Genomic DNA, 13,896 nt, shown 5'->3' on the forward strand with positions numbered 1-13,896 from the left:
CAATATTGAATTCCATCTGCTTAGTTGAGAGATCATACATGCGAGTTCCAGCTGCTTAGTATATGAATCAATTATGTCAATTATATCATGCCATCCTGTATACTTAGACAACATGTATGTGAATTATTTCATCCCAACCTATTTTAGAAAGACATCATATAGTTTTGTCATGTCATCCTGTTTAGGTACTCATCATATGTTGAATTATGCCATTATATCCTGTTAAGTTATCCATCATATATCTGAAACTGTGTCATGCTATCCTGTTTAGTTAGGCATCATATATGTGAAATTGTGTCATGCTATCCTGTTTGGTTAGACAACATATATGTGAATTACCACATATGTCTATCATACAATGTCTGTACGTTCAATTTCTTTTCTTGTTTATCAGCCATTTGAATTGGAGGGGGTGATGACAGTATCTAAGGGAGAAAAAACCCGTTCTTCCCAAAAGACAGTGCTACCCGTCGATGCAGATAGAACCATGGTTATACTAGCCCACAAACTAGCCCACCACACATAATCGAGACTCTTCCAGATTGCACACTTACACCGTTGGGCAAAGAACCAGCTACAACCCATCTAACCGCAACCCCAGCGGATAGTAACCCACTTCTAGTTGACAAAGCACCATGTCCACCATAGAGTACCCCCACACGAGCAGTTTGTAAAGCAACTGCAGTTCCCAAAGCACGAAGACCACCACAGCTAACCCAAACTCCACGTTTAAAGCAGAAGAGCAATTGTTCTCAGGTCAGATTCTGTAGCTATGGTCCATACTTCTTTGCTATTGCATCACTGTATTTACTCATACCAACTACTTTCAAATTTGAAGGATCCAATTGAAACTCTAATGGCGCAACAGGTATGTTTTAAACCTATTTCTTTAACTAGATTGTTGTTCTAACTTCTTGCTCTATGTTGATTTCAGTTTAAGTTGTATAAACAATTATGTTCTCATGTGATGCACATTACAAATGCTGCCAATGCTGTGTAGTTTCTCACACTTATATTCTGTCTATTTTTGTTGTGTCTTAAAAATATATGAGTTGAACTGTGTCTCTATCTTGATTAGGCAACATATACTAGAATGATATGGACAATATAGTGACCATAGTACATGGATATATGTTTGTTTCATGCTGTTATCCTGTCCACCTTACTACTGAACCGGTTTACCAAAATGAGTTTCGTATACTACAAGCTAAACATGTGATGTGTCTGCTTGTTTCTCTTGTAGTATGCAAACAGAATATTGGAGAAGAGCACCGCACTATGCAATGGTAGAGAAAGTAATGCGGATAAGGTTCAAGATAGTGAGACAACCCTGTTGGTCTCCAAGAAAGGTGACAAAAACGATCTTGTAGACAGTGAGAAAACCCCACAGTCCTGCGTTGATGTAGTGTTCGAGTTACTGGCCAGTACCGCTGGCACAAGCTCTTCGAACTCGCTGCCTGAATCACTTCGGCTTCTTTAGTCTCAGCTACAAGCTGAAAGGCATCAGTCAGTTGTGTTGCGGCAAGAAGCCGAAGGACTGAGGAAGTCCCTGCAGAATTCAGATGCGTACTTTCTTGTGCAACAGCAAGCGCTGGAGGATTTAAGCGCCAAACAAGAGAAAGTTAATAAGCTTGCTAAGCATCTTGCTAGCATTATGGGTACCCAGGATATTGTTTCTTGAGCTCTTCTGAAGTGGTTACAGTTCTGGACTTGTTTTACTGTGGCATTTATATGCTGCTTTGTTCCCTATATTTGCACTGGTGGCAAACTTTGATGCCCAGTGGATGTAATATGTGTAATAGTCATGATAGCCTAGCATAAGTTGCTTGCTTATTTATTTCCTTGTTGTCTTGTTTATTTGTTTGCTTGTAGTCAGTGCAGTTTTGTTTCCGCAGTTTGCTAGTGGCCGCAATAACCTATTTTTTAAAACTAGGCCACAATAACCATGGGCTACATATTTACTATAGTGGCACTGGGCCTCCTACCGGCCGAAGAAACAATGGGCCTTCTACGGTCCGTAGAAACAAGGGGCCTTGTACGGGCCGTAGACACACTGGGCTTTCTACGGGCTGTATCATCAATGGGCCTTATATGGGCCGGCCTATCAATCGGCCAAACATGGGCCAATAACAGACCGCATTATGGCCGTAAACGGGCTAGAGTTGGAATCGTTCATTCATGGGCCAACCATAACGGGTCGTCGTTAATAGGCCGTATTTGATGACGCTATGAAAAAGGCCCAACATATTAATGGTCCACAAACAGGCCGACTGTAACAACGAGCTGAATTTGGCCCACAAGCAGAAAATGACAGTAACAGGCCGTAAGTAAACGACTGCTGGAAATGAGCACATGAATAAATGGGCCCTGAGAAGGCCAAAAGATAACATGGGCTGGAAACGGCCCAATGGAATAATGGGCCTTTAATGGGTATAAAGTGATACACTGTTCATTATGGGCCAGATTCACCATGGGCCGTTAATGGGTATAAAGTGATGCACTGTTCATTGCGGGCCAGTTTCACCATGGGCCATTAATGGGCCGAGAGTTACAAAGGGCCTCATATGGGCCGAAAGACGTCATGGGCCATACATGGGCCAGAAGTGAAAATGGGCTGGAATCATATTGGATGGCCCACATGATGCTACTGGGCCTAATTCGGATAGGGCGTAACGGGCCTTGGGTTAGCGGGTTGTAAATGGGCTATATGCGAACATGCCGTTAACAGGCTTTCCATGGGCCGGCCTGCCACCTTTTGACCAAGTCAAATGGGCCGGCCTTTTCACAGGAATGGGCCTCTGTTGGGCCGTGTCGACGTATCATAGGCGCCTTCTGTCCAATGAGTGTATGACATCTGTCCCAACGATGAGCCGACACGTGTTTCCTCCAGTCAATGATGATTTTGCACGTGGAAAATCCCCGTTGGTCGGTGCTGTTAACGGGTTATCGGATCCAAAACCCGACCCGATAGCTTAACGGCGTTCCGTTACGGTGGATGCCACGTGTCGGTCACTCTTGACGAAAGCACTTTTGTGACACGCGATTTATCGTCATGAAAGTGGACACTTCCGTGATGATAATTTTGGTAATGTCATGGAACACTTCTATGACAGCACAGGTATGACTATCTTGATTCTGTCATAAAATTGTCATGGATGTACATGCATGACAAAAAACGCGACCTACTATGACAAACACGTATCATCACGGAAGTGTACTTTTTTTGTAGTGTATAGTCCGGCTGTCTGGATACCCCCTTATCCAGGACTCCCTCCGTAGCCCCTGAACCATGCTTCAATGACGATGAGTCCAGCGCGCAGATTGTCTTCGGCATTGCAAGGAGGGTTCCATCTCCGAATACTCCATAGGGAATTCCGAACACAAGGATCGTGTCCGGCTCTGCAAAATAATTTCCACACACCACCGTAGAGAGCACAATACTTTACAAATCTAATCTGCTGACACTTTTTCACAGCGTGTCCTCACGCTGCGGCCCGGTCTAATACGAACCATTTTTCTCAGCCTGCCACGACACACTTGGCACGTCTTGTCGAAGCAGAGATCGTGTCCCCCTTATTGCGGGATTCTCATCAATACGGGTGCGGGTAACCCAACTACGCCTATTGGTATGACTCCGTGTTTTTAGGCAAGTCCCAAACAGTTACGTTGAGGATGCTTGATATTCACCCCCTTTATAGAGGGGTCGAGGCCTATCCCTTTCTTACCATGCTTGCGCCTTTCCGCATCTCGAGTTCCAACACCCGAAGCTCAAGGCACTCCGGATCTTCAATTATGTCCGGATCCAACCTTCAAGACCGGTGGATGGCCTCCTCTGTCACAGAGGAGGACATTGCGAAGCTCAGGGAGGCTAGATATCTGACCGCCGACGTCAAGCACAGGCTTCCTGCTCCAGGGCAGGTCATCCCCTCTGCCGAACCCAACGAGAGCGTTGTGTTTGTTTCCCACTTCCTCCGAGGCTTAGGCTTTAGTCTTGATCCCTTCGTGAGAGGGCTCATGTTCTATTACGGGCTAGATTTTCACGATCTAGCTCCACATTCCATCCTTCACATCTCGTCATTTATTGTCGTGTGCGAAGCCTTCCTCCATATCACCCCACACTTCGGCTTATGACTCAAAACCTTCAATGTAAAGCCGAAGGTGATCGAGGGGTGACACGCGGAGCGCGGAGGCACTGAAATAAGCAGAAACGCCGATGCCCCATGGCCAGAAGGTTCCTTCCCGAAGGTGTCCGATCTTTGGCAACAAAGGTGGTTCTACGTCACAGCTCCCCGAGGCACAAAGTGGGAGGCCGCCTCTGCCTTCCGCTCGGGCCCTCCGCCTCAACTAGCGTCGTGGGTCAATGTGGGACTAGACTGGGGGCATGCTAATGACGTACCGACACTGCAGAGCCGCATTCGGAAGCTTCTTGAGAGGGATATCAGTCTTGTCAGAATAATTCAGGTAATGCTAGTTCGGCGGGCCCTGCCGTGCAAACGTCGACCTCTCTGGATGTGGGAGTTCAATCCAGAAGGTCCGCGAACCATTCAGCACTTCTTCGGCATGAGGCTCGAAGGGATGTATAAGTTATTCTTCGGACCACGAGTAAAGTGTCCGGACACCATCGAGGATGCGGGCCTGAGCTGCAACCGCCCAGATACCCAAGTAAGTAACCCTGCCACCGAACACTTTGCTTGTATTTATCACAATATTATTCTAAAAACTGTCCGCGGCCAGGATTGGCTCAGCAAGGCGGAGAGGATCAGGTGTCCGGCCCCACTTCCCGAAGGCTCGCCTAGTCCTGCAATAGCCAAGATGCTTAGACGTGCACTAAGCCAAGTGCCCTCGGGAAAAGGGGAAGGGAAGAATAGAGAAGCCGAGCTTCACACATTGCACATCCAAACAGGGGGAATTACTGTCTCCACAAGGGAGGATAATCGGGGAGGTGAATCCAAGGCTTCCTCCCCCCGCGGGAAGAAAAGGGCCACCTCCAAAGACTTGGAAACGGAGGTGCCTAAACAAGGGAAGAAAACTTCACCAGGGGGCCCTGCCCCGGAGGGCGTCCTCACCGCACCATGCCCGCAAATGGGCCAGCCCTCCACCGAGCTGTAAGTTAATCCTGAATAAAAAGATATTGCTTCCTCCTCCCAGAACAATAACTAGGATCTATCTTTTGCAGACCGGATAGTAGCTCTTCTCAACAGAGTTCGTCTTCGGGGGATCTTCTTCCAGAGATGATGGAGAGTGAAACCCCACCTGCCTCTCCGCCCCATGGGATGGGCGACCCTGAGGTGTCGTCACGGAGGAGTCCAGATCCATCGAGGCCGGAAGCTAACACTTCGGTCACTCCGAGCCCGGCGTGGTTGGCTCCCATGGAGAGCAGTAAGAAGGGTCCGGGGCAGTCCAGCGCCAGGCCGAACACTGACGGGCCTTCTGGAGCAAGCTGCTCTCTCGGAGGATCACCGTACGTTAATGGGTACGGTGTTGGAGAAGATTTCATCTGCCACAAGCGGGTTGAATGAAGCTTTTACGAGCCTGCTCAAAGGCTTTAAGTTACGAAACACGTAATTTTTTGGTTGTACCACACGCGATAGGTGTGCTGCGTATAGATAGTAGCCCCTGAGACTCTGGTTGCCAGCCCTAGGCGGCAAACGGAGGATCACACTCCCAGGTAATGATTGCACTATATTCATGCACAGGTTGCTAAGGGTCCAGCAATAGACCGGACCACTGAATTCGCCAAACTGAGGCGACATATTGATGTGGTGGACGCCGACATCACGCTTGTAAAAAAGCGGCTTGATGAGTCACAGAGTATGTGCTCATTTTTCCTCATTTGTTTAGGAAATATTGAGAGGAGCATAATGTTAATATGATATGTTGTGGCTGCAGGCGGAGCTGCTGTCGTGGAGGCCCTGAGGGCAGAACTTGCCCTAGCCAAGGAACAAGCCCAGGCTAGCAATGTGGCTGCCTTAAAGGCGGCCGAAGATTTGAGAGCCGAACAGGCTGATCATCGCTGAAGCAAAGATAAAGTAGCCGAAATGGCTGTGGAGCTGAGGGATGCCGCCGACCGGTATGAGCTTCTTGAAAAGGAGTGTCAGGCGAAGTCAGCTGACCTGAAGAAGGCCCTGGATTCGGCCAAGGAGACGCGCTCTAAAATTAGAGCTGCGCGGGAGGAGCTTTGACAGGCCGGAGACATCGCGGCTGGAAGCCCCTATTTGTTGCGGATGAAGTTCGGAGATCCAAAGTACGCTCCTCTGGATCAGTCTTGGAGCGCTGCAGATGCGTATGCGGATCTGGCAAAAAGTACGGCTGATGCGACTAGATTCTTCAAGGATCAAAAAGATAATGAAATAGAAAGGATGTTCTGGTCGCAATTCAGTGCTCCAACGCGTCCGCTGCCGTTGAGTGAGAATATGGCCGCTATGGCCGAGCTCCATAGGTTGTCCGGTCTTGCAATGAGGTCTGTAATAGACCATCTATGGCCGAAGGGACCAAGGCCGGGCAGTTATTTTGGTTTAGTGCAACAATTCCTTGGCGTTGTATCGTGAATCGGTGCCATGAGGAAGTCAGCATGCATAGAGGGTGCGCGGATGGCTCTTGCCCGTGTGAAGACGTATTGGACGGATATGGAGGCCACCAACATTGCAACCCAGAGTCCGGCAGGAAGCCAGGACCCAACCGAGCACTATTTTGAACAGGTCATAGAAGGTGCCCATATAATAGAGGCTCAGTGCTCGAAGAATGTCATGTTCTAGTGAAAAGTCATTCAATTGTAAAAGCAATTCTGTTTTAAGTATAAAGGTTGTGTTTATACTTTTTCCTGAAAGTGTTATAGTGCCTCCTGTGCGGCCGTTTATGTATGTATATAACCTGAAAGTTAGCAGTCGTTGGCTTCAGCCCCCACGCATATAACGGGGGTGTTCGCGAAAATGTGCGTAATCACACTTGATCCAACGTCTTGGTCCATTAAGGGGGTGATCGCACGTCGAACTAGGCAACCGGACTATATAGCTTTAACACTTTCACTTAGCCATAGGAGTTTTACGGTGGGGCTACTATATAGCCCCAGGTACCTCCGCGTTCATCCCAATACGGTGCTCGTATGTACATGACCAGGGAACGGTCCTTCGTTAATGCGGAGGAATCCCAAAGATTCCGATGAGTCCTCGAGTGGTTGACCAGTCTCTCGCTGTATCATGACAGTCAATTTTCGGCTTTCTCTACTGAGGTGCTCATCCGAAATAACCAGGGCACAATCACAGTAGTTCTCCTTTGGCCGCCTTAGCCGATAGAACGGAACGTAAGGTAGCAAACCCAGGAGCCGGGCAAACCCAACATTTGACCAAAGACATGATTCGGAGCTGATGCATATAAGGCCAAACTCGCGACGCCGAACACTCCCGAAGGTATTAGGACTTTATAATATATACTGAGCTAAGTAATGCCCTCGATTATGAACCCTGTATTTCCAGGGACGTGCATTAATCTGCCGTGGCGAAATGCCTATAACGCCAGTATCCCCTGTGGGTGTATTGAATACCCGTGGGGTGTTAAGCAACAAGAGACAGTAAAGAAGGTTTACACAGGGGGCTTAATCTAAAGAGAAACCTTTAAGCGGGGCCCTGTTGCATGTATGCGCCTTTGTCTCCGTTGTGCCGTATCCTGAAAGGGTGTCGCACAAATGGTGTCTGTAAAAAGTAAAACTCATGTAAAAGAGTATGGCGTAAGCGTGCGAAAAGTTGGTTATTCTCAATGGATAGTAGAAATGTGAGACATTGACATGTTGTTAAGGTCAAGCCGAACCGTGGGCTTTATTACATATTTGCAGCCCTGGTACCATCTATGGGGGTATATGTATAGCACCCAACTCAGGTTTATCTGGGCTGTTACCGACGGTGGTGCACTGGACTCGTCTAACCGTGTCCGCGGTCTTAACGACCGATCATGCATTCTGATAGGAGAGGCCGCTTAGTGACCAGCTGCTAGAGCCGCCACATACTCTTCCGCACGTAAGGAACGCTCTGTGTTTCCGCTAACAGTGATGACGCCATGTGGACTGGGCATCTTGAGTTTAAGGTAGGCGTAGTTTGGTACTGCGTTGAAGTGAGCGAAGGCCGTTCTTCCGAGTAATGCATGATAATCGCTGCGGAAAGGAGCGATGTCGAAGAGTAATTCTTCGCTTCTGCAGTTGTCGGGAGAACCGAATGTCACCTCTAATACGAGGGAGCCCCTGCAGCGGGCCTCAACGCCTGGTATCACTCCTTTAAAGGTGGTGTTACTTTGGCTGATTCTGGATGGGTCTATCCCCGTCTTGCGGACGGTGTCCTAATATATCAGATTAAGACTACTGCCGCCGTCCATGAGGACTTGAGTGAGATGGTATCCATCGATTATTGGGTCGAGCACCAAGGCAGCCGATCCTCCGTGCCGGACACTAGTCGGGTGGTCCCTGTGATCCAAAGTGATCGGGCAGGCCGACCAGAGGTTGAATTTGGGGGCAACATGCTCTATAGCGTATGCGTCTCTGAGCGCGCGTTTGCGCCTTCTCTTTGGTATGTGAGTCGCGTAGATCATGTTTACTGTTTTGACTTCTGGTGGGAATTTTTCTATCCCCCAGTGTTCGGCTGGCGAGGCTCATCCTCGTCTTCGCTTGTTGTTTCTCTTCCTTTGTGTTCGGCATTTAACTTGCCGGCCTGCTTGAAGACCCAGCATTCTATGTGAGTGTGATTTGCAGGTTTTCAGGGGTGCCATGAATTTGGCACAATCTGTCTAGGACTTTGTTCAGGCCGGACGGTCCATCTTTGCTGCCTTTAAATGACTTCTTTCTTTGACCGGGTCGAGAGCCCCTAAATCCGTGTTTTTGGCATTGTTGCTCAGATATGTACAAAACTGAGAAAACAAGTTTGAAGAGAATAACAAGCACTCGTGTTGGCACTCTACTTTGGGCAGTTAGTTGGTGTAAATTTTGCTACTAGAGATGCTTTGACTGATGCTAGCTATGGCCTTATGAGGGGCAACCATACTGTGTCAACAGCCCCTACCCATCTCTGCTAGACTGCTACCCTAAACGTAAATAATTTGCTGGAACCCAAAACCCGTGGGATACGAAAACAGCGATATTTGCATCAATAAATAACTATTTCTTGCTACAAGTGTCAGTGATATCTTAATCTTGGTATCGAGATGGGCACAGGTTACTTAACTGCAAGTGGAGACATTGGGTGCATTTTTCTATGAGCGCACTTGCTAAGTTGCTATCACATGGTTAGTGGCTGAAGGCAAAGCTCTCACATGGTAATGATGGATCGTATTGGCTTGCGATCTCGGTGTCCCAGACCAATCATGCTGCTCATGAAATAAAAATCATATATAACTGTTTTTTTACTGTGTCGAATTGGACCCCTATTAAAACAACACACGGCAATACTAATCTCCAAGTACTTATCTATTAACTTCTTCTCAAACCTTAACCTATTCTGTTCTGCTTCTGTTTACCAGTGGTTCCCTTAAAGTAGCAGCACACAACTTCTAACATGACTTCAATCAGCAACAAAATAATTTGTATTACTGAACAAGGAGGCCCAAGAAAGACTGATGAGTACAAGCAAGAAACCATGTATCTCCATCCCCCACTGATGGGACGCTGTACTGAACTCTTCTTCCTTTCAATGAAATGAAACGCAAAATCTTTTTGCGTTTTCTTGAAAAAAGAGAGCAGAGTCTAGCGAGCTAATTAAATTGGAACCTGCACCGAGATTGGTGGATACTCGTGGCCTGCTAGCCTGGCAGAAAAAAGGGAGCAGGTCTTGTCTTATACTAACATTTTTTTCTGCTCACCTGCCCCACTCCCATGGGGAAAGTCAGTCAACACACGCCTCATCTTGTTGTCCTTGATCTAGATCTGCACAACCACAAACCACATTTACCATTTCTCTTTTGCATAGTGCTTTCCCTGTGTCAGCTGTGTGAGTTGGGAGCTGTGAGAGCAACCATGGCTGAATATGCAGTTGGGCCGCTGATCTCCATGCTGAAGGACAAGGTGTCCAGCTACCTTCTGGTGCGGTACAAGGTGATGGACGGCATGGAGGAGCAGCGCGAGATCCTGGAGCGCAAGCTCCCAGCCATCTTGAACATCATCGAAGATGCGGAGGAGAAAGGAGCTCACCGTTCTGGGGTAAGCGCCTGGCTCAAAGCGCTCAAGAAGGTGGCCTGCGAGGCGAACGATGTCTTCGATGAGTTCAAGTACGAGGCTCTCCGGCGTGATGCCAAGGAGAAGGGACACTACAAGAAGCTTGGCTTTGATATCGTAAGCCTCTTCCCTGCCCACAACTCCATTGTGTTTCGTTACAGGATGGGCAAGAAGCTGTGCAGTATTGTGCGCGTCATTGAGCTCCTTGTCAAAGAGATGAATGAATTTGGATTCAAACACCTGGAACAAGCCCCGCCATCCAAGCAGTGGCGTAGCACAGATTCGATAATCATCGACTCCGAGAAGGATATTGTTAGCAGATCCAGAGACGAAGAGAAGAAGATCGTGAGTATATTGGTTGATCAAGCTAGAGAGGGGAGGGATCTCATTGTCCTTCCCATTGTTGGAATGGGTGGTCTGGGCAAGACCACCTTCGCTCAGCTTGTGTACAATGACCCTGAAATCATGGAGTATTTCAAGCTCCGAAGGTGGTGCTGTGTATCAGAGGATTTTGACGTCGTTAAAATTGCAAGCAGCATCTGTCAGACTAGTGAGGAAGATCGTGACAAGGCATTGCACAACCTTCAAAATGAAGTAAGTGTGAAGAGATACCTTATTGTGTTGGATGATATATGGAATGAAGATGCTGACAAGTGGAAAAAACTCAGAACCTGCCTGAAGTATGGTGGCAAGGGTAGTGCAGTGCTGGTGACCAATCGTAAAGTAAAAGTAGCTCAAATTATGAAGATGTGTATTGATGATAGTCATAATCTCAGAAAGCTATCTAATGTATTTCTGAAGGAAATATTTGAGAATAGAGCATTCTATTCGCAAAAGCCAGACGCTGCTGAGCTAAATGACATGGTGGAAAAAATTCAGGACAGATGTGGGGGCTCTCCTTTAGCAGCCAAAGCCTTTGGATCTATGTTGAGTACCAAGACTAGCATGAAAGAATGGGCGAAGGTACTAACCAGAAGCAACAAGTGCAATGCAGACAGAAATTTTACCTATACTCAAGCTCAGCTATGATGACTTGCCATCGCACTTGAAACAATGCTTTGCTTTCTGTGCTATGTTTCCAAAAGATTATGAGATTGATGTGGAAATGTTAATCCAACTATGGATGGCACATGATTTCATACCGCTGAAGGAAGATGAAAATCTTGAAAAGATAGGCAGAGAAATTTTTGATGAGCTAACTTGGAGGTCATTCTTTCAAGATGTCAAACAAACCCCTCCTCATAAAGGATATAATGAGATCCGTTCAAGCACAGTATGCAACATGCATGATCTTATGCATGACGTTGCCTTGTCTGTTATGGGAAAGGATTGTCTTACTATAGTTGATAGGCCTAATCAAAAGGAGTTATTATCAGCAGGACCTACTCGCCACCTGTTCTCACCATATGAGTGCATCGGAACACTTTTGGATGATTATCTGAAGAAACAGTCTCTAGCTCTCCAGACACTATTATATAATCCATGGAGCAAAGGCTCAGCACCACCATTGTCGAAGTACAGTCATCTACGAGCACTGAAACTCTTTCAGCTGAGAGAACTTCCACTCCATCCAAGACACTTACAGCACCTGAGGTATCTTGATCTCTCAGACAATCACTTGATCAAAGAGCTTCCCAAGGAAATAAGCATCTTGTATAATCTACAAACTCTTAAACTTTCTAATTGCTCAAGACTTGGTCGACTTCCAAAGGATATGAAGTATATGGCGAATCTCCGCCACCTCTATACTAATGGATGCTCATCATTGGAGTGCATGCCTCCAGAACTCGGGCAACTCACTTCTCTAGAGACTCTGACATCTTTTGTAGTGGGCTCTACTCCTGGTTGCAGTACTATTGGAGAACTGCGGGACTTAAATCTTGGTGGTCAATTAGAGCTATTTTGTCTTGAATATGTAAGTGGAGAGCAGGCTAAAGCATCCAGTCTTGGAAATAAAGAGAACATCACACATTTATCTCTTGAATGGAGTGATGACAGCATTGACGAACTTAACCAGCACATGAATGTGCTTGATGCACTTAAACCTCATGTTGCGCTGGAGTTTCTAGAAATATATTCCTATGGAGGTGCTGCTTTCCCGACATGGGTGACGAGTCCTACTTTTCTGCAGCATTTAATGGAGCTCCACCTGGATGGTTGCACAATGTGTGAGGAATTCCCACAGTTCAGTCAATTTAAAGCCCTTGAAGTTCTCGTTTTGAAAAGGTTGAACAAATTGCAAAGCATATGCAGTCACAATTCATCTGCAGCATTTCCAACATTGAAAGACCTCAAATTGGAAAATTTGGAGATTTTTGAGAGATGGGTGATATCAGAAGGAGAACAATTAACATTTCCTATGCTTGAGAATATTGTAATTGAGAACTGCCCAAAGCTAACAACTCTACCTGAAGCACCAAAACTCAAAACTATAGAGCTAGAGGAAGGCAAGGCTCAACTATCCTTGGCAATATTAAGATCCAGGTACATGGCTTACTTGTTTGAGTTAGTTATGGTTGTCGGTGATACAAAAGCAACACCAACATTGAATCTTGATCAAGATCCTGGAGTGTCTATTTTGGAAATGGACTTGAGTGGTTGCAACTTTTTGTTCCCGTCAAGTCCATTGCAGCCAGCGGTTGGGGTTTGGAAATGGTTTGGTCAGCTTGTCAGGTTGAATATCATTTCTTGTGATACGCTCATCTACTGGCCTGAACAAGAGTTCCAAAGCTTGGTATCATTGAAGTTTATGCTCATCAGAAACTGCAGCAAGCTCATAGGCTCCACCCGGGTGAAAGGATGCCGTACTCAAGGAAGCTGTCAATTCCTGCCCAATCTAACAAAACTAATGGTTAATTCTTGTGGAAGCTTGACAGAACTTTTCGTTCTTCCCCCATCTCTCACGAGCCTGACCCTTTTTTGGTGCCATAGTCTTGAGTTCATACAGTTGCAGGATGATAGAGAGCTGGAGAGTGTGCAACACTTTGATACAGCGGCATCGTCAGAACACTGCAATCACCTTGCATCCGAAATTATGCCAGAGCAGTCACCTTTACCCAGAGTTAATCCTTTGTCATGTCTCATGTTTTTGCATATACATGGTTGTGACAAGATTCGTTCTGTGCCAGCACAGTTGGATAGACTCATGCATCTGAGTATTAGGTATTGCAGTGGGCTGGAGTCACTCGATTGTTTGGGTGACCTACCGTTACTGCATGCATTATACCTTGTGAAGTGCAAACATCTGGCATCTATACCAGGTAGTATTGGGAACTACTCAGCCCTTAAGACGGTCGTAATTGGATACTGCCCAGCTCTAAATTTGAAACCACTTTATGGACACCTCAAACGACGGGGCGATAGCCTTGACTACAAGGATCTATCTCATGCTGGTTCAAGCTACCCTACTAAAGGTACCTGTCAATTTCCTTTAATTCATTTCATTTCTCCTTTTCCCTTGCCTATTGTGTTGAAAAATGTACGCCTTGCGGTCTGCAGCTTGAATTTCTATTCAACTCTCCTTATGTTTTTGTTTTTGGAAATAAAGTTGGTATGTCTGTTTTTTCTATTCTACGATGTTCTCATTTTGTTAATAGAGTTTCCTCATGTATTGGGCAAGTAGAGGAGTGGTTTGCTTTCAGTACGATGATAGCAACTGTATCGTAGCAACATATTTTTAAGCTGTATCCTAGTAAGAGGTCTGCTTC

At 46.5% G+C, this 13,896-nt stretch overlaps 1 pseudogene; it reads left to right on the forward strand.

Moving 5' to 3' along the window:
* Window positions 1-9,907: 9,907 nt before the first annotated feature.
* LOC119349799 overlaps window positions 9,908-13,896 on the forward strand; it is a 22,871-nt pseudogene continuing 18,882 nt past the window's right edge.

The sequence above is a fragment of the Triticum dicoccoides genome, chromosome 1B (assembly GCF_002162155.2).
Source record: "Triticum dicoccoides isolate Atlit2015 ecotype Zavitan chromosome 1B, WEW_v2.0, whole genome shotgun sequence".
Classification (NCBI taxonomy): Eukaryota; Viridiplantae; Streptophyta; class Magnoliopsida; order Poales; family Poaceae; genus Triticum; species Triticum dicoccoides.